The 24,234-nt window shown below is 44.7% G+C and overlaps 1 long non-coding RNA gene and 4 other non-coding genes across 5 annotated transcripts; 2 read left to right on the top strand and 3 right to left on the bottom strand.

Annotated features, from left to right (window-relative positions):
- Nucleotides 1–8,316: 8,316 nt before the first annotated feature.
- On the bottom strand, nucleotides 8,317–8,388 carry TRNAH-GUG. Its single transcript has one exon. It is a non-coding gene; the product is annotated as a tRNA-His (tRNA).
- A 1,683-nt stretch (nucleotides 8,389–10,071) lies between these two features.
- TRNAH-GUG lies at nucleotides 10,072–10,143 on the bottom strand. The gene has a single exon. It is a non-coding gene; the product is annotated as a tRNA-His (tRNA).
- A 170-nt stretch (nucleotides 10,144–10,313) lies between these two features.
- On the top strand, nucleotides 10,314–13,422 carry LOC117069246. The gene is made up of 3 exons (XR_004431464.1): nucleotides 10,314–10,407; nucleotides 12,990–13,119; nucleotides 13,290–13,422. It is a non-coding gene; the product is annotated as an uncharacterized LOC117069246 (long non-coding RNA).
- On the top strand, nucleotides 10,810–10,881 carry TRNAH-GUG. The gene has a single exon. It is a non-coding gene; the product is annotated as a tRNA-His (tRNA).
- A 10,380-nt stretch (nucleotides 13,423–23,802) lies between the features above and the next one.
- Nucleotides 23,803–23,932, bottom strand: LOC117071910. The gene has a single exon (XR_004432635.1). It is a non-coding gene; the product is annotated as a small nucleolar RNA SNORA11 (small nucleolar RNA).
- Between the last annotated feature and the right edge of the window lie 302 nt (nucleotides 23,933–24,234).

Genomic DNA, 24,234 nt, shown 5'->3' with positions numbered 1-24,234 from the left:
TATAGTCCCAGCTACTCGGGAGGCTGAGGCAGGATAATCGCTTGAACCTAGGAGGCAGAGGTTGCAATGAGCTGAGATCGTGCCACTGCACTCCAGCCTGGGCGACAGAGTAAGACTCCCGTCTCAAAAAAAAAAAAAAGAAAGAAAAGAAATAAAGCCAGTTCCTCACCATAATGTAGCCCTGAAGCCAACACCAACATTTGCTTTTGGCTCTGCTGGGAAAGTAGCTGCCTCACTTCACCTTACCCCACTCCCTTTCCCCCACTGCCGCAGTGTCTCCGCACTCCTAGGCTCATGTCTGCCTCTTTTTTTTTTTTTTTTTTTTGAGACAGAGTCTCACTCCATGGCTGGAGTACGGTGGTGCGATCTCAGCTTACGGCAACCTCCACCTCCCTGGTTTAAGTCCTCCCACCTCAGCCTCCCTAGTAGCTGGGATTGCAAGCGTGTGCCACCATACCTGGTTAATTTTTTGTATTTTTAGTAGAGACGGAGTTTCACCATGTTGGCCAGGCTGGTCTCGAACTCCTGGCCTCAAGTGATTCACCCGCCTCGGCCTTCCAAAGTGCTGGGATTATAAGTGTGAGCCAACAGCACCTGGCCATGTCTGCCTTTTGAAGGCGCAAAAAGCCAAGAGGCCCCAAAGGAAAGCAGTTCAAAGCAGGGAGTATAAAGAAGAATGTAATGGCAAAACTGTGAATGTCCTGGGATTCCCAGGGCCTCAAGTCTCAAAATATTTGTTGAATTCCTGTTTTGTGCAAATTCTAGTTGGGCGAGGTGGCTCACGCTTGTAGTCCCAGGTACCCGGGAGATTGAGGTGGGAGAATTGCTTGAACCCAGAAGTTCAAGGCTGCAATAAGCTATGATTGTGCCACTGGTCAGACAGTGCTGCTTTTATTTAGGACAGTACTTCTCAAGCTTAAAGTGGACACTAATCTCCTGGGGATCTTGTCGAGTTACAGATTCTGACTCTCTAGGTCTAGCTGGGGTGGGGTCCCAGGTGATACAGACAGTGCTGGTCCCAGACTACATGTTGAGTAGCTGGACTGTAGGCGATACTGGAGAATCTGATGTTGTACTTGGTTTCATGAAGTATAATAGACAAAATACCGTGTGTATTTTTAAAATGTGCAGTTAAATTGACTAATGATGCAAAACAAAGCTGGATATAGAGATGATAAATACAGAAGAATGGTCCAGTTAATGTATATCAGAGAGTTTCCATGGTCACCAGGTGCGAGGGCATGGATAGGTAACTAATAAGAAATCCAATAGTTGTGGGCCGTAGCCAAGTATTTGAGGAAGGTACTCAATGCTACTGATCCTTGCTTTCATTATCTCTGGAAAGGGCATGATAATCATTGTGTGAGGATTAAGGGAGATGATGAATATGAAAAACGTTTGAAAACTGCAAAATGCTCACAGTGGAAGGTGTGACGTGAGTTAAACTGCTTGACAGCTCAGAGGAATGAAATCAATCAAGTCTGCAGGCTTTTCACACAGGACAGGAGGTAGACCTGAGCTGGATAGGATTCGGACAGATGAAGCGAAGGAGCGAAAGGTCAGCATTAGCTGGACAAAGGCATAGAGTGGGAACCCGCACACCATAAAGAAGGGGAGTATTCATGGTGGGAAGAGTAGGAATAAAATTAGATGGGAAGGAGGAAAGATGTCATAAAGGTAGGGTTTAAACAATAATTTCAAAATTACAATAACTTGTATGCACCATACACTTAACTCTTGTTTTAAAAGATCTGCTAATGTACTTTCCTCCATTACCAGAGTGTGAGCTCCTAAAAGCAGGCAGTTTGAGCACCTCATGGGGCCACGCAGCTTGAAAGGAACCAAGGATACAGAGGTGAGGCCATCACAGTAAGGCTCCTCTGAGTATTGGGGGGCATTTTCTAGATTCAAATTTTGTTTACCTTTTCTTTCCTTTAGAGATGAGGTCTCACTCTCTTACCCAGGCTGGAGTGCAGTGGCACAATCATAGCTCACTGTAGCCTTGAACTTCTGGGCTCAAGCGATTCTCCCACCTCAACCTTCCGAGTGTGATCCACCTCGCCCAACTAATTTTTAATTTTTTGTAAAGATGGGACCTCAGTACGTTGCTCAGACTGGTCTTGAACTCCTGGCCTCAAGCAATCCTCCCACCTCGGCCTCCCAAAGCACTGGAAGTACAGGTGCACACCACCACACCTGGCTAATTTATTGTATTTTATTTTCTAGAAACACAGGTCTTGCTATGTTGCTTTGACCGGTCTCAAACTCCTGGCTTCAAGTGATCCTCCCGCTTGGGCCTCCGACAGTGCTGGGATTACAGGTGTGAGCCACTGCACCCAGCTTAGATTCAAATTCTTGCATGTTAAGCAGTTCGCCATAGTATCAGGATCCTGTAAGGAAGCATGGGTGCTCCCACCACCAAGTGCAGAGCCTGTCACATGGCATTGGTTTAACAAATGTTGAAATGGATAAAGACAATTTCTCTTTCTTATTCTTAGTTTTATATAGCTATAATTGTGGTATACACATAATTTTATATCTTTTTTAACTTAACATTGTATCATAATTTTCCCATTTTTGTCATGTAGGCTTCTTTTCTTCCAAAATTTTTGGGGAAACTATAAACCCTACAGAAAAACCCAAAGAAAATATAGTGGAGGCTGGGCACAGTGGCAGAAGCCTATAATCCCAGCACTTTGGGTGGCCAAGGTAGGCGGATCACTTGAGCTCAGGTGTTCAAGACCAGACTGCGCAACATGGTGGAAACCCTGTCTCTATTAAAAAAAAAAAAAAAAAGTAAGTGTAGTGTAAACCTATTTACCCTTCAGCTAGATTCATCTGTTTTTAAATTTTGGCATATTTGCCGTATTCCTCTCCTTTTTCTTTCATTTTCTTACCCATTTGGTACAAGTTGCAAATATCATGACACTTCGGTTTTACATACTTTGGCAGGCATTGCCTTAAAAATAAGGAATGCTATCAGGCTACAAGATGATTATCACATTTAGGAAATTTAATATTTATGTAATACTATTGTTTATCATACAATCCTTATTAAATTTTTTGATTTTTCCTGAAAGTGTCTTTTAGAGTTTTTGGTTTTTTTTTTTTGAGGCGGAGTCTCGCTCTGTCGCCCAGACTGGAGTGCAGTGGCCGGATCTCAGCTCACTGCAAGCTCCGCCTCCCGGGTTTACGCCATTCTCCTGCCTCAGCCTCCCGAGTAGCTGGGACTACAGGCGCCCGCCACCTCACCCGGCTAGTTTTTGTATTTTTAGTAGAGATGGGGTTTCACCGTGTTAGCCAGGATGGTCTCGATCTCCTGACCTCGTGATCCGCCCGTCTCGGCCTCCCAAAGTGCTGGGATTACAGGCTTGAGCCACCGCGCCCGGCCTTTTTTCTGTTTTTAAAACATTTTAAAATTTTCCTTCAGGCAGCCTCCTGAGCCAGAGTAGTCTCAGAGAAACTCCCTACAGTTTTTTTTTTTTTCCTGATTCCAGATGTTTGTTTGTTTGTTTGTTTGTTTATTTATTATTTTGAGACAGTCTCGCTCTGTCATCCAGGCTGGAGTGCAGTGGCACAATCTGGACTCACTGCAAGCTCCACCTCCCGGGTTCACGCCATTCTCCTGCCTCAGCCTCCCGAGTAGCTGGGACTACAGGCGCCTGCCACCTCGCCCGGCTAATTTTAGTTTTGTATTTTTAGTAGAGACGGGGTTTCACCATGTTAGCCAGGATGGTCTCGAACTTCTGACCTGGTGATCCGCCTGCCTCGGCCTCCCACAGTGCTGGAATTACAGGTGTGAGCCACTGTATCCAGCCCTGATTCCAGATTTAATTAAGGTTCCCCATTTCATTTGTTTGCTAAGTTCCTTTAGTCTATTTTAATTTTGAACAGTCCCTTACTCTTTTGTTGCTAGTTTTGTTTTTCATCACATTTATCCTTTTGAAATATCCGGGCCAATTATCATGTAGGATGTCCCACATTCTGGACTTTTCCATAGTATCTTCATGGTTAGATTCAGGTGACACATTTCTGAAAGGAGCACTACGTAGGGGATGTTGTGGACTTTTTAGTGTGTTACACCAGAAGACCCATAATGCCCATTTGTCCCTTTATTGGTGATTCTAGGCTTGATCACTTGGTTAAGCTGGAGTCCACCAGATCTCTCCACTTTACAATGTAAAGAAAGCTGTGGAATGATATTCTGAGATCTTTTAGCTGTTTTCTTCAAGCAACATTTTACCCCGCGGTTTTGTCCCCCACATTGATGATCTATACTTACATTTGCTATTACACTGGGGATTGCAAAATCGTGACTCTCTAATTCTATAATTCTATGAACTCAAAATATCTGAGACAGGTCTCAACTAATTTAGAAAGTTTATTTTGCCAAGGTTAAGGATGCACCCATGACACAGCCTCAGGAGGTCCTGGGGACATGTGCCCAAGATGGCCACAGCCCAATCAATGTGTATAAAATGTACATTGGTCTGGTCTGGAAAGGTGGGACAACTGGAGGCCAGGGAGGGGCTTCCAGTTCATAGGTAGATGAGAGACAAATGGTTGTATTCTTTTAAGTCTCTGGTTAGCCTTTCACTGAATACACAATATACACGTGAGAGGAGACTAGAGGAATAGTCACTTATGCCTTAGTCTGGTTTAGTGAAACAACAGAGCAGAGGAAACAATCAGATATGCATTTGTCTCACATGCATATCATATTCAATAATAAGCCTCAGAGGGATGGTTAAGTTCCACAAGGAAATTCCTTGTGGGCAAATTGGAGGAAAGTATGTTGCTTTTTAGAATCTTCATAGCTATCTTATTTAGGAATAAAATGGGGCCAGGTGCAGTGGCTCACGCCTATGATCCCAGCACTTTGGGAGGCCAAGGTGAGCGGCCTTATGCAGGCTTCATGCAGGACAGGAGGTAGCCCTGAGCTGGTAGGATTTGGACAGAAGAAGCAAAGGAGCGAAAGGTCATTTCCAGGCCAAGAGATCAGGAGTTCAAGAGCTTGAGCTCAGGAATTAGAGACCAGTCTAGGCAACATGGCGAAACCCCATCTCTAACAACAAAAAAAAATTAGCCAGGTGTGGTGGTGTGAGCCTGTAGTCACAGTTACTCAGGAGGCTGAGGTGGGAGGATTGCTTGAGCCAGGGAGGTAGAGGTTGCAGTGAGCCGAGATCATGCCACTGCACTCCAGCCTGGGCAGCAGAGTGAGACTTTGTCTCAAAAAAAAAAAAAAGATAGGCAGGATTGCCTGACACAGTTCCCAGCTTGACTGTCCCTAGCTGGCATTCTTCTGTAAAGGAGAGCTTTCTTACCTCTCCCCCAACCTCCATCTCCATGGAGTGAAAGTTTTTTAAATTCAACATGATATAATCCATTACGATCACATTATTATTCTTTTTGATGCCCAAATTACCCCAAATTTGGCTATTGGGAGCCTTTTCAAGAGGCTCCTGTGTCCTTCTTCTGTTTTGTTTTGTTTGAGAGGGAGTCTTGCTCTGTCGCCCAGGCTGGAGTGCAGTGGCACAATCTCAGCTCACTGCAACCTACACATCCCAAATTCAAGCGATTCTCCTGCCTCAGCCTCCTTACCAGCTGAGATTACAGGCGCCTGCCACCACACCCAGCTAATTTTTGTATTTTTAGTAGAGATGGGGTTTCACCATGTTGGCTAGGGTGGTCTCAAACTCCCGACCTCAGGTGATTCGCCCTCCTCAGCCTCCCAAAGTGCTGGGATTACAAGCGTGAGCCACAGCACCCGGCCTCCTATGTCCTTTTGACTTGGTCCCATTAATGTTTAAGCTTTTCCATGCTTTCTCACACAAGATGTTCCAGAATCACTTTGTACTTCCCCTGCTGCAGACTTAGAATCAGTCATTTCTTGAAAGAAATCTTACTCCTTTTAGTTGGGAACGGTATTTTAAAATTGACTTTTTACTTTGTAATTTTATTTTATTTTTGAGACAGACTGTCACTTTGTCTTCCAGGCTGAGTACAGTGGTGTGATCACGGCTTACTGCAGCCTCAACCTCCTGGGTTCAAGCGAGCCTTCCACCTCAGCTGCTCCAGTAGCTGGGAATTACAGGCATGCACCACCATGCCCAGCTAATATTTTGATTTTTTTTGCAGAAATGAGGTGTCACTCTGTTGCCCAGGCTGCTCTCAAACTCTTGAGTTCAAATGATCCTCCTGCCTCGGCCTCCCAAAGTACCAAAATTATAGGCATGAGCCACCGTGCCTGGCCTGTAATTTTAAAATGGTTACTTAATATAAATAACTTAAATAAATTTAATACAACACAGAGATACTGCTCCTTTTAAGAGCAGGGCTACCGCATAGGCAGTGTGCCCAGAGCAGCCTCAGGTTGCATTCTTGTTTCCCCTCTTAACGTCCTAAAGTTGTGCATATTTCAAGTCTAAATCCTTAGCCTGACCGGTTTCAGATGAGCCCGCATCTCCAAAGACTGTCCTAGGTCCTTCCTAGGATTTCACTGAAGCCCCAAGTCAGTTACTTTTACCAACTTTCTTTTTTTCTTCCCTCCTTACTATAGAGTTAAGAGGAAAGTGCACTATTTCTCCCGGTCATGTCCCTATCAAGGATAGTAAAAGTGAAAAAAAGAAAGACCTAAAAGGGCTACAAATTACTAGAAAAGTAGGAGCACACACTTTTCTTTTTAGTGGAAATACAGACTATTTCTATTTGATATGAAAATAACATGATTCTGTGTTGAAAGGACACAATTTAAAATGCAGCAGCTCTCACCTATAATCCTAGCACTTTGGGAGGTCAAGGTAGAAGAATTGCTTGAGGGCAGTTCGAGGCTGCAGTAAGCCAAGATTGCTCCACTGCACACCAGCCTGGGTGACAGAGCAAGACCTTGTCTCTAAAAAAAAAGCAAACCTGGCCATTTCACTCATTACGGACTCCATAAGAAACCACTGTTCAAATATTTATGGAGAGACTGTGTGCTTGGAACACAAACATATGTTAAGATCCAGTCTCACCTTCAATGAGCTTGAATTTTGAGTTTTCTAACTGTAGTGGTTTGTGACTTAAAGTTGGATCCCGATAATAAGAGAAGGGGGACATGGGGAGTGGAGAGTCTCCAAACGGCCTGCCAAGTCAAGTTCCTCTATCTTACTCCAAATTCAAGATGCTTCCCTGCCCTTCCCACCTGAAATCAAAATACGGGTGCTTCCTAACAGAGCCCAGGCTCCCATCCAAAGGTTTATATTGGGTATAGTAAAGAGTGCCTTTCCCCTATCTTACCAACACAAACTGTTTCCCCATCTCCCCAGCCTGGAGTCAGGGCCTGGGAAAAAGAGGAACAAGACCAGAAATAGGTAGAGATTCACACCCCTCAGGGTATGTGAACTCTTCTCAGTAAAGGGAGATTGCCTACCTATACAAACCTATCACCTCATGTTCTGTTCACATTCCATCACCTCAGAAAAAAAAAAAAAAAGAGCAGGCAAGCGAGAGCACATTGTTTTTATGCAAAAAGCAAGGAGGAATACATTCACATACGTATATGCATATATAAATATGTGTTCATACAAGGACTGTTGTGGAAAGACATAGCAGAAACTGAAAATAATTGGTGGATAGGGTGAAAAATGAAAAAGAGATGTACTTTTTAGTAGACTTTTGTGCATGTATTCCCTATTTAAAAGTAAACGCCCAGAGACTCCGTCTCAAAAACAATTTTTTTTAAAATTAAAAAACCAAAAAAACAAAAATTATCCGGAGTGGTGGTGCACGCCTGTAGTCCCAGCTACTTGGGAGGCTGAGGCAGGATAATCGCTTCAACCCGGGAGGCGGAGGCTGCAGAGAACCAAGATCGCGCCACTGCACTCCAGCCTGGGCGACGGGAGAGATTCTGTCTCAAAAATAAATAAATAAATAAATAAAAATCAATGACTCAATAAAAAATGTACATGAAAAGAAAAAAAATCACAAGGTCATGGGGGAGCTGTTTTGCTGGTGTGGAATGATTCAGAGAACGATATTTGGTAAGAAATGGATTATAACTGCTTGGTCTGAAGCTGCATCAGAGAGTTACTGTAGGTGGCGATCCTCGGAGTGGCTCAATTTTCACTCCGAGGAAAATTGGTCTGAAGCTGCATCACTTGGCCTGAAGCTGCATCATGAGAGTTACTGTAGGTGGCGATCCTCGGAGTGGCTCAGTTTTCAAAGGAGAGAGAAACATTGGTTCGTTTCAAGAAAGTGAATTATCATTTATATAAAATGTTACAAACAAGTGGAAAAAAAAACGCCGGGCCCCTTGCCGTGCCATTGTTTCCACAATGCCGTGACTCGGATTCGAACCGAGGTTGCTGCGGCCACAACGCAGAGTACTAACCACTATACGATCACGGCGAGCTACCGGGGACCCGTAGAATTTCGCTTCCGATTATCCTCTTCAATAGTCATAGGCCTTCCCAGTTTGCGCGTCATGAAATGGCGTACTTCTGGGGCGGGGTTCCAGCCTGTGGCTGAGTCTGATAACGCGCAGGCGCGTTGTACTCCTCCAGTTGCTTTTCTTCCTCTGTTTTGGCCCATTAGCCACGGGCGGTGGTGATGTTGACCTGGGCTCCCTGTGAGCGCAGTGGGAGTTTAGGGGAGACGGCGTGAGCATCCAGGAATGGGGCTGGGCGGAACTCAGACTCGCCTTGGGGGATGCCCATTTCCTATGCCCCGGAGACCCTTGCCGCGAACCTTGGAGGGTTCCGGGCCTGCAGGGGGCGCTCCTCACGGGTCCTCCCTCCTGCATCCTCCAGCGGTGACCCAATGCCGCCTCTGTGGAGATTGTGGACGCCCTAGAACCGGGTTCCACGTAGAAAAAAAATCAACAAACGCATCTCCCCATCTTGCCAACACCCACTCCCTTCCAGCCTCTCATACTTCCCTGACCGCCCTGACTCCTCCTTCCTCAATGTCCCCGCTATGCCAGGTGCCCACCTAGGCTGTGTCCCAGGGCGGCAGCAGGGACTAAGTCCTATTTTAATTATTGTCCACCAATGCTCTCGCCCCCACGGCGCCTAGAACCGGCCGAGTACACAGCAGGCACTGGCTATTTGCTAAACTCAGAATGTACCATTGGTATTTAACAAGCGAATTCCAGAGAGAGCATCTGCCTCTCCAGTGTCACCCGCTCCCGTCAATTTTCCCTGTGCAGAGCCGCTGGAGGGATCTTGCTAAACACGATTTAAATATTTTTCACTCCGGCCCTCCTCACCCTCACCCTTGGACGGCAGAAACTTTGTCTGCCTTTTCCAGCTCATCTCTTGGCCCTCCTTCAGGGTCGTTCCCCATTCCTCAATTGCACTCATTCACTCAACACGTCCTTGAGAAGCGCCAACTACCTGTCAGGCTAGAGCCTTTGGGCGTTGTTGGGGTGGGGACTTACAAAGAAGACAGAAGACTTATCAAGAGGAATTAAGACCTTTCCTTTTTGGTGAAACCCCGTCTTTACTAAAAATACAAAAAAAAATTAGCCGGGCGTGGTGGCGGATGCCTGTAGTCCCAGCTACTCGGGAAGCTGAGGCAGGAGAATCGCTTGAAGCCAGGAGGCGGAGGTTGCAGTGAGCCAAGATCGAGCCACTGCGCTCCAGCCTGGGTGACAGAGCAAGTCTCCACCTCAAAAAAGAAAAAAGAAAAGAAAAGATTTTTCCTTTTCAAGACTCCCTTTATCCTGGCTGCCTGACAAATTCTCACTGTGCCTTTAAGAGCTACTTTGATCCTCACTTCCTTTGCTAAGCCTTCTTTTCCTATCATTAGGAATCTGCTACCAGGGCTTCCGTGGAAATTTATACATACGTCTACAACACTCTTTAGACTGGCGAGTGCTCTGTGCTTTGTCTTCAAGAACGCGCCCAGGCTCAGAGGACCCAGAAGCCTGTATCTTTCCAAAGTTCAATTTAGCCAGAGCCAGCGTAAACGTCGCTCTCAAATGTCACAATGGGATCGGGGTCCATTTTCCACAATGTTGTGAACTCAGGATTAAAAAACAGATTTGCACAATAAAACGTAGCCCCCCTTGCCGTGCCATTGTCCTCACAATGCCGTGACTCGGATTCGAACCGAGGTTGCTGCGGCCACAACGCAGAGTACTAACCACTATACGATCACGGCGAGCTACTGGGGACACGGGGCCTCCATTTGTCGCCTGACCTCTTCTCTGTTGAAAGCCCCGCCCCCTTGCAATGTCATTGATTTGTCACTGTTTGTTCTCGCCTATCTCCACCCTCGCAGCCATCTGAGGGCACGCAGGCGCATTAATCTCTGCTCGCCCGATTTTGGTCCACACTTGCCTCAGGACCAGATACCCCGGTTTCTCCACCTTGGAGGCTGCTCTCAGGGTTCCCCTTATCCCGCCCTCAAGGAAGTTTTGTGGTGGTGGGTCAGAACTGATTTTCCTTCTTGTAAAATTTAAGAGACAGCTCCAGTCCCAGCTAAAGTCGTTCAGTTAGCGTGATAGCCAGGGCATGGTAAGCATCAGAGAGACTTCAGGTCAGCATTCGGGCGTTCCCCAGGGGCTTCACAGCATTGCAGGCCCGGACTCATAGGAATCTTTTGGTTGCAAAGCGCTTTCATGTCCCTTCTTTTGCGGTCCGTGTGTACAACCAAGAGGAGACTCCGGGCTAGGGAGTCCACAGCGCTCCCGGCTGCTGTTGCGGGTGAACGTGGGTGCCAGAGGAACCTGGTAGATAATGGAAGCTTAGGAAAGCCGGAATGGCCGCTATCTAGACGAGAAGGGCAACACTGGGTCACCTGCTCGCCGTGGCGTCCCGGTAGCTCGCCGTGATCGTATAGTGGTTAGTACTCTGCGTTGTGGCCGCAGCAACCTCGGTTCGAATCCGAGTCACGGCATTGTGAGAACAATGGCACGGCAAGGGCGTCTTTTTGGACTGGGAAAGCCACGTTCTTCTGGGAAGCTAACTCTAAAAGCTGCTACTTGCCGTAAGGCCAGAGCTGAAATTATAATAGACAATTAAGTGTACACAAAAAGTTCCGTGGACACTCTGGGGCGTTCCTTTCTGTTTTTAATTTTTCATCTGCTAGTGAATCAGTCATCCCCTACCTTCCCCAATATGTGATTATTTTCTTTTTGTGTAGCTTCTGTGTGGTACTCTTTATTTTACCCTTATGAATGATCAAATCATATGTTGGGTCCTCTAAAAAAACCTCACACTAGCTAAAACCTCAATACTTTGGGGACAAACGGGTGACAGGAACAATGTGCAAGCATTAATTAAGGGTTAGAAGAATGCAGATTAGACCATACGCTGAATCATTCTTGCTTCACATCCCATGACAAGTGAAAAATGTGACTGCACTAGAGGTGCTGGTTCCTGTAGCCACTGTGAGGGGTGCTAATGAGAGGTTTGTGGCCTCCGTCTCCACAGTCTCCTAGGTGAGAGGGGGTTTTCTCCTGGAGGGTTTTTCCCTAACCTACCTCAAGTTTAAGCACATTTTCTTTGCTTGTTTTATGTGGACCTAAAAAACCCAAACTCAACAAATTCAGGTCTGTCATTTGGCATTAGGCAAAATGGAACTGAGTTTTGGATTTGACTTTCAGGCAGCTGGTGGCAGCTATGTCACTGTCAAGGAGGGAATGACAGGGGACTGAGGAATGAGCCTCTCCAGCTCCTCTCAGCTATCCTGAGGGTGGCAAGGCAAATCCGAGATCATTCCCAGGAGAGATAGACATTGCAATGGGGTTGCGCCCCCTCTACCCACAATCAATCAGTAAAGAATGACGGAACAGCACTTAAAAGCAAGGCACTGGCCTCACGCCTGTAATCCTAGCACTTTGGGAGGCCGAGGCGGGCGGATCTCTTGAGCTCAGGAGTTCGAGACCAGCCTGGGCAACATGGCGAAACCCTGTCTCTACCCAAAATACAAAACTTAGGGCATGGTGGCTTGTGCCTATAGTCCCAACTACCTGGGAGGCTGAGGTAGGAGGCTTGCTTGAACCCAAGAGGCAGAGGTTGCAGTGAGCTGAGATCACACCACTGCATTCCAGCCTGGGCAACAGAACAAGACCCTGTCTCAATAATAATAATAATAATAGTAATAAAAAGACAAGGCACTGCTGGGGGGCTGTAATCTCCTCAGGTCTCCAGTCTCCCAGTTCCCTACATTTGGTGGGTTTAATGACGCACAACAGGACGGCTCAGACCACAAGAGTGTTCTGTGCAAAATAGAATGGGGAAAGGTGAGCCTGAGAACTTGCCAAGCTTTGGATGACTGATTCAAGAGTTATATGTCTAGAAAATCAACATCGTCAACAACAAAAAAAGAACTGGCCAACAGGAAGGTGGTGGCTTATATTCCTCCAGCCCCTCACCAAATAACTACCTTGACAGATTTCAATCTGTGAACTGGAATAAGGTGTCAAGGTGGGATGCTAGGAAAGGCTCTGGCTTTTCCCCTGAAGACCTGCCCCCACTGCCCTGCTGAGGTGCTTGGGTAGGCAATGAACTGCTCCCACACCCTGAGGAGAAAGTCAGGAGGAGCCACTCTCTAAGAGTACTACAAGGAAAAAGTGTCAACCAAGAGGCTAGGCATGGTGGTTCATGCCTGTAATCCCAGCACTTTGGGAGGCCGAGGTGGGAGGATTGCTTGAGCTCTGGAGTTTGAGAGCAGCCTGGACAACATGGTGAGACCCTGTCTCTACAAACAATTCAAAAATTAGCCAGGTGTGGCGGCGTGTACCTGTAGTCCCAGCTACTCAGGAGGCTGAGGTAGGAGGATTGCTTGAGCCCGGGAGGTGGAGATTGCAGTGAGCCATGATCATGCCACTGAACTCCAGCCTGGGCAACAGAATAAGACCCTGTCTCAAAAAAAAAAAAAAGAGTCAATTAATAAAACAAAAATCACAAACATTCATCATCTGAGATAACCTGCTAGCCATCCATGTCTGAGGTCAGGAATGCTGAAGAAAGCTGTACTGAAAATGTTGTATTGTGACCTAGTTGCAGGAAGAGTGACACCAGGGGAGGGTGCTCTCCTGCACTTCGGACTAATGGCCTTTTTGGCAGCTACACAGTAGTCCAGGAGATGGGCGCATCCGGTTCTCAACATTTCATAACATCGTCTTTTAAGGTCAGTCAATTTTCCTTACAAAACAGACTTTGATAATGACTTCCCTACAGGAAAAAGCATTGCTTTGAACAAGCTTATTGGCACTGTTCTCCTAACTGTGGGTGTTTTGGTTTAGATTCTTAAGAGTCTGGTTAGCATAATTAATTTCCCTTATGCCTACTTATCTCTAGGTACACAGACAAAATGGAGTGTCTGGGCTGGCAAAGCCAAGAGCTGGAGGCCCTGGCCTGGAATGACCTCATCAAGACCCTGCTGCCCTGGGACACTCTCTCTGAGCAATCAGTCAGCACCCCCTTCCTGTTGGTCTCTTGCTTTTAAAATTGTTTTATGATTTCTGATTTTGGGAATGTAATCTTTCCTCTTGTCACTTCCAGCTTGAGGTTGGAACTCTTCTCTAGGTCTCAGTGCCCGGAAAGAGGTAGGCAGTATAAGAGCACCCTGTTCACACATTCCAGCTCCAGTTGTTCCCATCTTGGTTGGATTTGTGAATTTCTGCAGGTTTCCAACCTCTAAGTCACTTTGACTTTTTTTCCCTGCCATCTGAGAGACCCTGAGGTACAGTAGTTGACAGTACTAGACCAGTCCTAACTCTAATTAAGGAGTAGCCTAAATTGGGGACGGTGGCTCATGCCTGTCACTCCAGCACTTTGGGAGGATGAGGTGGAAGGATTGCTTGAGCGCAGGAGTTCAAGACCAGACTAGACAGTATAGTGAGACTTTGTCTCTGTTGGGGGAGCTAGCATAGCTTAGAAATGAAGCCTCTAGCCCCCGAAAGTAGGCTGCTTAAGATTTGAATCCCAACTCATCCACTTACTAACTGGGTGACCCTGGGGGATCAACATGTCTCCATGCCTCAGTTTCCTCATTTGTAAAATGACTGTAAAATGATTTCTCATTTGTAAAAGGATTATTATGAAGATTAAATCAATGAGTATTTGTAAAGCAATAGTGCCTGGCACTTACTAAGCCCTACTGAAGTTTTACTTAAATAATACAGTAGATGGGAATATAACATAATGAAATCAACTCCTTAAAAATGAGCACCCTGGAACATAAACATCCAAATGAGTATTGTGTTTCAAATCAGGCATTCCACTTTCTCCAAACAGCTGCCCAAAATATTTTTGGAATTCTTATTTGGAGATTATTTTCAGGGTTAATTTATAAGCCATATGAGTACATCCACCTCAATATTTATAATCACATTCTATTTTGAAATAACTTTTGACTGCTTTTAAAGCCACCTTCAAAGAGAAAAATGTCACCACTGAGTCTTTTAAGATGCAAATATTTCAATTACAATGCCAGAAATGTTTTATAAGTAACATTCCAGCAAAAGAAAAACAATATTTTTTTTTGGTAGGAGTGTGTAGACTTCAAAGGGCAAACCTTACAAGGGACAACAGTAATTTACAAGCTTCAGATTGTCTGCTTAAACCATCAACCCCATGGCTTCCTGGTTATACTTCCTGGTTATACCTTGTATATCTGGGAGCTGCCAGCCCCCACAGGGGCACAGTGTTGAGCAGCCGCAGTAGCAGCCATATGCCACTGGACCAGCAGGCTCTGGTCCTGGAAGTCTTGTTTAAAATCCAGAATCTTGATCCACAACTCAGAATTACCCAGCGAAAATCTTCATTTTTAACAAGGTCCTCTCCAAGTGATTCATCTGCACAGGAAAGTTTGAGAAGTGCTACTCCAGCCTAAAGCTCTAATGGAATTCTTCATTGTTCATCTTGTGAGTACTTGGGTTACTAGAAGGGACCTGCCTAAATCTACTGAGCCTCATCAACGGGGGTGTCATTGAGGTTTTCACAGTAAGGAGATGGTGATCTGGGAGGGGGTCGTCAAAGGGCCCATGTTTAGGGCGTCTAGGGAGGAGGCAGCACATCTGGATTTCCACTAGAAGGCGCTGTGCCCCAGGAAGTAGTTATGAAAAGCTGAGGCTGGAAAAGACTCATTTAATTTGCAACATACCACTTCTAACTTCCTTCCACAGGGATTCTCTGGATATTCAGGACTCAAATTTCATCCATCTACTTATCCATCCATCCATCCATCCATCCATCCATCCACCCACTCATTCATCATTCATTCATTCATTCTTCCCATAAACTAGCATCTTTTAGTTCTTAAGTCTTGGGGAGCTGCAAAGCTGTATAAGATACTTCTTGTCCAGAGTAGTTTATTTCTGAGCTGAGTTTGTCAACTCAGATTTGCCCCCATCCCAAGTCAAGTGACTAGCACAGACTGTTCAATATGCATTAGTTGGTCTCTTGTTTTTAGGTACTTCTCTCCATATCCACAAAAAGAAACTGTGGGGAGACATCGTGCAGGACTTTATTCCTGTCAAGAGACCTGAAACTAATTCCTGAGTCAGGAAGAACGCAGGAGCTGCCTTGCAGAAGCAAAAGTCTATATCAATGGCTTCCAAACATTTTAGAACTGATAAACTAGGACAAACTTTTCACCACTGAATGAAAAAATGAGGTCAATGTGGTAAGCTTTTGAAATGCTAAATACATTTAATTCAAAGGACTGTCATCTAGACTGAGACAAGGCCCTTCTTATTTTTGAGGTATTAAAGTGACTTTTATAAAACTATGGAGAAAGTAGGTGATTGTTTGTTTGTTTGTTTTTTAGATGGAGTCTTGCTCTTGGCTCACTGCAACCTCTGCCTCCCAGGTTCAAACAATTCTCCTGCCTCAGCCTCCCGAGTAGCTGGGATTACAGGCATGTGCCACCACACCCAGCTCATTTTTGTATTTTGAGTAGGGATGGGGTTTCTCCTTGTTAGCCAGGCTAGTCTCCAACTCCTGACTTCAGGTGATCCACCTGCCTCAGCCTCCCAAAGTGTTGGGATTACAGGCGTGAGCCACTGCGCCCAGCCAGTGACAGGTTTTAAAAAACATCTTTTCTTGGAAACGTTTTAAATTGGCAATGTTGGTCTCCAAAATTAGTTTTGAGTTACTGGTCAGTAAAATCTGCAAATACAAATACTAATGCAAATACTACAGAGCCCAGAGAGCAGAAGAATCAGGCTGAGCAGAAATGGTCCTGGGTGAGTAGGGGGTCTGAGGAGGCATGCTCAGAGGGAGATGTGTTCCTGTTCTGTTGGGCAATGGTCCATGCTGACACCTATCCTCCCGCCCAACAACCAGTAGTGCCTAGTATAATCTGTGCTAGGCCTTGGAGACACGAATTAAATAAGACCCATTCTTACTCTGAGATCATTTTAGTTCGGGGTTAATCAGATGAGTGAAGAACTAATTAGAACTATGCCAGACATATATACAAAGTGTATTGGAGCTTAGATCATTGATTCTACCAGGATACACCGTTTGATCTGAGTTCCAAGGCATGCCTAGTACTTTTCCTGGAAAAGAAAGGGAAAGGATATTCTACAGCTACTCCGGAGGCTGAGGCAGGAGAATCACTTGAGGACAGGAGGCGGAGGTTGTAGTGAGCTGAGATCGCTCCACAGCACTCCAGCCTGGGTGAGAGAATGAGACTCTGTCTCACAAAAAAAAAAAAAAAAAAGCGGAGAGGGGAAGGGCAGAAGTAAAAGCAAGGAAGTATGAATGTATACATAGCATAGGAAAAGACAAGTTGTAGCTACAACATTAGATATGGAAGGGAGGGAGGTCAGGGAGGGCAGATCACATGAGGCCAGGAGTTCAAGACTAGCCTGGCCAATATGGCGAAACCCCACCTCTACTAAAAATACAAAAATTAGCTGGGAGCAATGGCACATGCCTGTAATCCCCCCTTAAACAAACCAACGAAGAAACAACAAACATATGAAGGAGAGAGTGGAGGGTGAGAGAGGGTGGAGCCAAATCGTGATGAATCTCTTACCCTTATTGAGTCAGGCCTTTTTCCTGGAGGCTGATAACACTGCTTTGGGGATCCATTGACAGCCATAGCCTTGTTCTCCAAACTAATACACCTATGATAAAATACCAGGAATTCACAAATTTCCTGAAGGCTGTCCATAGGCTTTTTGTATCAGGCATTGCGGTGAGAGGGGCATTTAAGCTCCCATTTTTAAGCAGAAGAGAGACATAGTCATATCTGTGTTTTAGAAATGTTAGGTGTAAATGGAAAATTATATTCTGATAAAAGTCTTTATTCAGGAGAGACAGAAGAGAATTTCTGTTCCTTGGACTAGTAGTTGATGTTGGAGTTTAGGGACTTAATACTCATCTGGGGATGGACGAGGGACTCTTCCTTCAAATCACACCCATAGATGTTTTCTCTTTAGCGTGGAGGTACAGGGGATGAATGTGTTGGATGAAAAAAAAATGGATATGAGGCTTGAGTGTGTCATCCAGAAGATCACCAGGATGGCTAGATAGTAGAAAGGAGAGCTATATTGGTGATATCAGTTTGCAGCTGGGAAGAGAAAGTCTCCAACCTGGGCCAGTGGAGCTCTTTCTTCTCCTTCCTTCCTTCTTCCTTCTTCCTTCTTCCTTCCTTCTTCCTTCTTCCTTCTTTCTTTCTTCTTTCTTCTTCTTCTTCTTTCTTCCTTCTTCTTCTTCTTTCTTCTTTCTCTTTCTTCTTCTTCTTTCTTCCTTCTTCTTCCTTCTTCTTCTTCCTTCTTCCTTCTTTCTTCTTTCTTCTTTCTTCTTTCTTCTTTCTTCTTTCTTCTTTCTTCTTTCTTCTTCTTCTTCTTCTTCTTCTTCTTCTTCTTCTTCTTCTTCTTCTTTTTTTTTTTTTTTGAGACAGTGTTTCATTCTGTCGCCCAGGCTGGAGTGCAGTGGTGTGATCACAGCTAACTGCAGCCTTGAATTCCTGGGCTCAAGTCATCCTCCCATCACAGCCTCCCAAGTAGCTGGGACCACAGGCACATACCATGACACTTAGCTAATTTTTGTATTTTTGGTAGAGACAGGGTTTCACCATGTTACCCAGTCTGGTCTTGAACTTCTGTGCTCAAGCGATCCACCCACCTCAGCCTCCCAAAGGGCTGGGATTACAGGTGTGAGCCACCTCACCCAGCCTGCTCTTTCTTCAAGGAGGAGAAGGACAGGTTAGGTTTTATGCTTCACAGAGTTTGTGTTATACATATTCAGCAGATTTGGGGAAAAGCCATACATATTTATGAGGGGAACTGAGTGTATGTGCAATGAGTAAACGTGTATGTAACATACATGCCACGTTTACTTTGGGGTGAGGTTTTGGCATTAAAATGAGGTGGAATTGGCTCCACATCAAAAGGTGAACTATAGGACACAAAGGCAATTTGTGCACAGCCTCTGTAAACTGTCTGAAACTGGCTTAAGGTCTGCAGTAGCTTCTGAGAAAAGAATATTTGTAAGGCTGGTCCTCTGTCTAATCAGACTGTTGTCTGGGTTTTAAATCAGAGTTCATAGCTCCTATTGTTAGGGACCTTAGCCACAGGAATTTAGCAATTTGCTATGCCAGCTTACTTCCCTTAACCTTTGGATCTATCTTACTTGATAAAGGGGCATCTATTTTGGTCTCTCAGATCAAAAGAGGAAGATCTAATATCAAGTATATAATGTTTTCTAGAGTCAGTGTAGCCAAAACAGCATGAAAAGAGACGTATCCATGTTATACTGATATCATTGTTAGTTTTGAGCATTTGACATGATGGTACAATGTGCAAATTTCAAATGTAATTTTAAGTTAAAAGGCAGAGATACATACAAAAATTGCAACAATCTGACTTGAATTTGTTTTATTTCCAAACTTTCTTCTAAATTGCAGTTAGGCTGGCCACGGTGTCTCATGCCTGTAATCCCAGCACTTTAGGAGGCCGAGGTAGGCAGATCACTTGAGGTCTGGAATTCAAGACCAGCCTGGCCAGCATGGTGAAACCCTGTCTCTAATACAAACACAAAAATTAGCCAGGCGTGGTGGCACGCACCTGTAATCCCAGCTACTCAGGAAACTGAGGCAGGAAACTCGCTTGAACCCAGGGGGTAGAGGTTGCAGTGAGCCGATATTGCACCATTGCACTCCAGCCTGGGCAACAGAGAAAGACTCCGTCTCAAAAATAAACATAAAAATAAATAAATTTCAAAAAGTCAAACTGTTTCTGTGTCATGACTACTCTGGTTGACTGGCCTCATCCTGAGTCTAGATAAATTATTTTTAATCATATAATCAAAGCTGCAAATAACTTCTTTTTCCTTTAATTCTCTTTGGCCAAATGCTCCAAGAAAACTCACAGTGATTCACAAGTTCACATGTTCACAAATTCTCTCATACTCCTCCCTTCAAGAAGTAGAGCTTAGCCAGGCTTGATGGCACAAGCCTATAGTCCAGCCACTTGGGAGGTTGAAGTGGGAGGGTCACCTGAGCCCAGGAGTTTGAAGCTACAGTGCACTATGATCATCCCTGTGAATAGCCACTGCACTCCAACCTGGACAACATAGCTAGACCCCATCTCTAAAAAAATTTTTTTTTTAAAGAAGTAGAGACCGTGCGTGGTGGCTCACACCTGTAATCCCAGCACTTTGGGAGGCCTGGGTGGGTGGATCACTTGAGATCAGGAGTTCGAGACAAGCCTGACCAACATGGTGAAACCCTGTTTCTACTAAAAATAAAAAAATAAAAAAAAAAAATTAGCAAGGCATCATGGTGCATGCTTGTAATCCCAGCTACTCAGGAGGCTGAGGCAGGAGAATCGTTTGAACCCAGGAGGCAGAGGTTGTGGTGAGCCGAGATCACACCACTGCACTCCAGCCTGGGTGACAAAGCAAAACTTGGTCTAAAAAAAAAAAAAGTGAGATAATCAATGTCTGTCTTTTAAAGCTGCTAAGTTTTCAGGTAATTTGTTACACTCTGATGAGTAACATACAGATTTTGTAACCTAGAAGTGGGGGCACTGCCATAGCCAAAACCTAGAATGTGAAAGTGGCTTTGGAATTGGGGAGCCTTGGAGGAAAGTGTTAGTGAAAAGTCTGAATACCTTGAAGAAGCCTCAGGCCCTTGAGGAGATTGTAAGTGAGAGTACAAAGGAGGAAAGTGAGGAAAACCTTGCTGTCAATTGGAGGAAAGGGGTCATTATGATAGAGCAGCAAAAAGTTTAGCAACACTGTCACCTGGGGTAATGTAGAAAGTAAAAATGTACCAAATGAACCGCATAATCTAGCAAAAAGATTTCCAGGCAACCTGTTGAAAGCATCTCCTGATTTCTTCTTATTGTTCATAGTAAAATGCAAGAGGAGAGAGATAAGTCAAGAACTATTCAACATGAAGGACACGAAGGAACCAGAATATGAGGGGTTTGAAAATTTTCAGCCTCTCTAACTGGCTAAATGTAAGACATAGAATCGGTTTTTGGGGTTTTGTTTTTGTTTTTTCAGAGACAGGGCGTCGCTCTGAGGTCCAGGCTGGAGTGCAGTGGAATGATCATAACTCACTGTAGCCTCAAATTCCTGGACTGAAGCAATCCTCCTGCCTTGCCCTCCTGAAGCTCTGGGGTTATAGGCATGAGCCACCGTGCCTGGCCAAGAAGTGAATTCTGAGCAAAGATCAAATCTAGGGCACTACTGGGAAAACATGGTCTAAAGACAAAGTAAAATTCTTTGTCACAATGATCCAAGGTAGAGCCTCAGAATACCGTTCAGTAAGACAAAAGGTCCTGTAAAGATTTTAAGGGTATGCTTTCTAGATACTCTCCATTAAACAGTGGCGCTTTTCTTTTTTTTTTTTTTTTTTTGAGACGGAGTCTTGCTCTGCCACCCAGGCTGGAGTGCAGTGGCCGGATCTCGGCTCACTGCAAGCTCCGCCTCCCGGGTTTACGCTATTTTCCTGCCTCAGCCTCCCAAGTAGCTGGGACTACAGGCGCCCGCCTCGTCGCCCGGCTAGTTTTTTGTATTTTTAAGTAGAGACAGAGTTTCACCGTATTAGCCAGGATGGTCTCTATCTCCTGACCTTGTGATCCGCCCGTCTCGGCCTCCCAAAGTGCTGGGATTACAGGCTTGAGCCACCGCGCCCGGCTAAACAGTGGCGCTTTTCAAAAGCTTAAGAGCACTGCACCTCAGCAGAAGCCCAATATTGAGAAGGCCTTGTTGCAGAGAGGTTTGTGGCTGCTGTCTTAGACTTATGGAATGAACCACAAAAAGATTCACAGGAGACCCACAACATTTTAGAATCATATTGGCAGAAACAGCTTGGAATGAAAGGGACAAAGACTACATGAATGAAGAGACTTTTGAATTCCCAAAATTCCACCTGCTGTAATCAGACAGAAAACTCCACAGCTGAAAAACATGAGTTATCTCTCATGGAAAACGAAGGATGACTTAGCAGAACCAAGAGCTCCAAGGTAGGGACCAAGAGTCATGGGGATGAGTAGGAATGAATCCTAATAAAAGAATCTCCAAACTTTGCCTATCTGGGTCTCAGAACCACTATGGACCAGTCCTAGTTTTCCCCTTTTTGCACAGGAGTGTTTATAGTGTTTATCGTATGCCGATCCCACCATTGTGTGGTGTGTGTGGGTGTCTGTGTATGTTGGGGAAGATAATTTAGCTCCAGTTCACAGGTGTTCAGATTGCGAGAAGCTGTCTTTAAGGAAATACACCTGAAAAGCATTGTCTGCCTCTGGACCTGGTTTATATGCTGTGACTCTGGATTTTGAACTGATACTGAAATAAGAAGAGACTTTTGGGACCCTTAGGAAAGGAGTGAATATATATTGTGTAGAAAATTACAAATAATTTGTGGCCAGATGGTGGTTTAAAAATATATCCACAAATTCCTTGATACTTTTCCAAGTATCTTCTTCAAGATATAGAGCTTAATTTCTCCCCATTAGAGAGAAATTTGGATTTAGTGACCTTTCTAACAAATAGAATATGGCAGATGTGATAGTGTGTCACTTTCCAAGTGAGGTCATACAAGGCATTGCACCTTTCTTCTTGCTGTCTCTGTTGGGTCACTAAAGCCAGCTGCCATGATGTGAGGACACTCGAGCAGCCCTGTGGAGAGAGTGGAGGCTTCTTGGCAACAAACATCTGAGTTTGATAACTTTCATTTAAGCCTATGACTTTTTTTTTTTTGAGACGGAGTTTCACTCTTGTTGCTCAGGCCGGAGTGCAATGGCATGATCTCGGCTGACTGCAACCTCCGCCTCCCAGGTTCAAGCGATTCTCCTGCTTCAGCCTCCCAAGTAGCTGGAATTACAGGCATGTGCCACCACGCCTAGCTAATTTTGTATTTTTAGCAGAGAAGGGGTTTCTCCGTGTTGGTCAGGCTGATCTCGAACTCCCAACCTCAGGTGATCCACCTGCCTCGGCCTCCCGAAGTGCTGGGATTACAGGCGTGAGCCACCATGCCCAACCCTCCTATGATCCATTTTGAGTTGATTTTTTTATATTCTGTAAGTTAAGAGGTAAGTTTTTTTGATTGTTTAAAAATACACTGCTATTCAATTGTTCAAGCACTTTTTGTTGAAAAGATTATTCATTCCCCATTTTATTGTCTTGGGACCTTTGTCCAATATCAATTGATGACTGGGTGCAGTGGCTCACACCTATAATCTCAGCACTTTGGGAGGCCAAGGCCGAAGGAGGCCGAGGTGAAAGGATCGTTTGACCTCAGGAGTTTGAGACCAGCCCGGGCAACACAGTGAAACCCTGTCTGCACCAAAAATACACAAAATTAGTGGGATGTGGTGGGGGGTACCCGCATCCCAGTTACTCGGAAGGCTGAGGTGGGAGGATCCCTTGAGCCGGGGAGGTGTAGGCTGCAGTGAGCCGAGGTCACCCCCACTGCACTCTGGCCTGGGTGACAGAGTGAGACCCCATCTCAAAAAAATTAAAAATAAAAAAAATCAGTTGACTATGTATGTGTGAGTCTATTTCTGAACTCTCTTTTTGTTCCATTGATCTAAATGGTTATCTTTATGCCAAAACAACATTGTCTTAGTTTCTGTAGATTTATATTGGTAATCAAATTAGGTAGTAGTATTTCTTCAACTTTATTTTTTATTTAAAAAATTATTTGGCCTTTTAAAAAATCTCCACATACATTTTAGAATCAGCTTGTCAATTTTTTACAAGAAAACTTGCTGAGATTTTGATTGGAATGGCATTGCATGACTAAATCAATGTGTGGAGGAATTGACATGCAACAATATTGAGTCTGGCAATCCATGCAAATGGCACATCTTTCTATTTACTTGGATCTTCTTTAATTTGACATCTTTTCCCAAATTTATCCCTAAGTGTTCAATATTTTTATGCTATTATAAATGGCGTTTTTAGAGACTTTCCAGATATCTTTCTGTTCTTGGTTTCTAAGTTAATTCTCTGGCTATTAGAGAACATTGTGGAATTTCAATCTTTTATCCAGACTTGTTTTATGACTTGGAATACAGGTTTTCTTGGTAAATGTCCTGAGGGGACTTGAAAAGCATATGTATTCTACTGTTGTTGGATGAAATGTCTATAAATGTCAATTAGGTCAAGGTGTTTTGTAGTGTTATTCAAGTTTTCTAAATCCTTACTGATTTTCTTTCTACTTGATCTATCAGTGATTGAGATGTTGGAAAATCTAATTGAGGTGGTTTTGTCTATCTCTCAACTCTTTCAGTTTTTGCTTTCATGTATTTTGGAGCTCTGTTGTTAGATGTATACAATTTAAAACTGTCGCATTATCTGATGAATTGACGCTATTATTATTTTATTATTATTCTTTCCCTTCACATGTAGGGCATTTGTTCATAGGAAGGCCACAGTTTTTGGTACCTCTCCTCACAGTGATCCCAGATTCCTGTTGGGTGTGTTGTAAACAGAGGAACCATTCCTCAGGCCCCCTGCTCTGAGCACATCCCTGACCTTTTTACTATTAAGAAATTATCGTGGGCAGGCATGGTGGCTCACGCCTGTAATCCCAGCACTTTGGGAGGCCAAGGCGGGCGGATCACGAGGTCAAAAGATCGAGACCATCCTGGCCAACATGGTGAAACCCCATCTCTACTACAAACAAACAAACAAACAAAAATACAAAAATTAACTGGGCGTGGTGGTGAGCGCCTGTAGTCCCAGCTACCTGGGAAGCTGAGGCAGGAGAATCGCTTGAACCTGGGAGGCGGAGGCAGAGGTTGCAGTGAGCCGAGATCGCGCCACTGCACTC

Source organism: Trachypithecus francoisi, unplaced genomic scaffold (assembly GCF_009764315.1).
Source record: "Trachypithecus francoisi isolate TF-2019V2 unplaced genomic scaffold, Tfra_2.0 Lachesis_group3, whole genome shotgun sequence".
In the NCBI taxonomy this organism is placed as follows: Eukaryota; Metazoa; Chordata; class Mammalia; order Primates; family Cercopithecidae; genus Trachypithecus; species Trachypithecus francoisi.
Note: the sequence above shows the minus strand (reverse complement) of the source record. Positions and strands in the feature narration are given on the sequence as shown.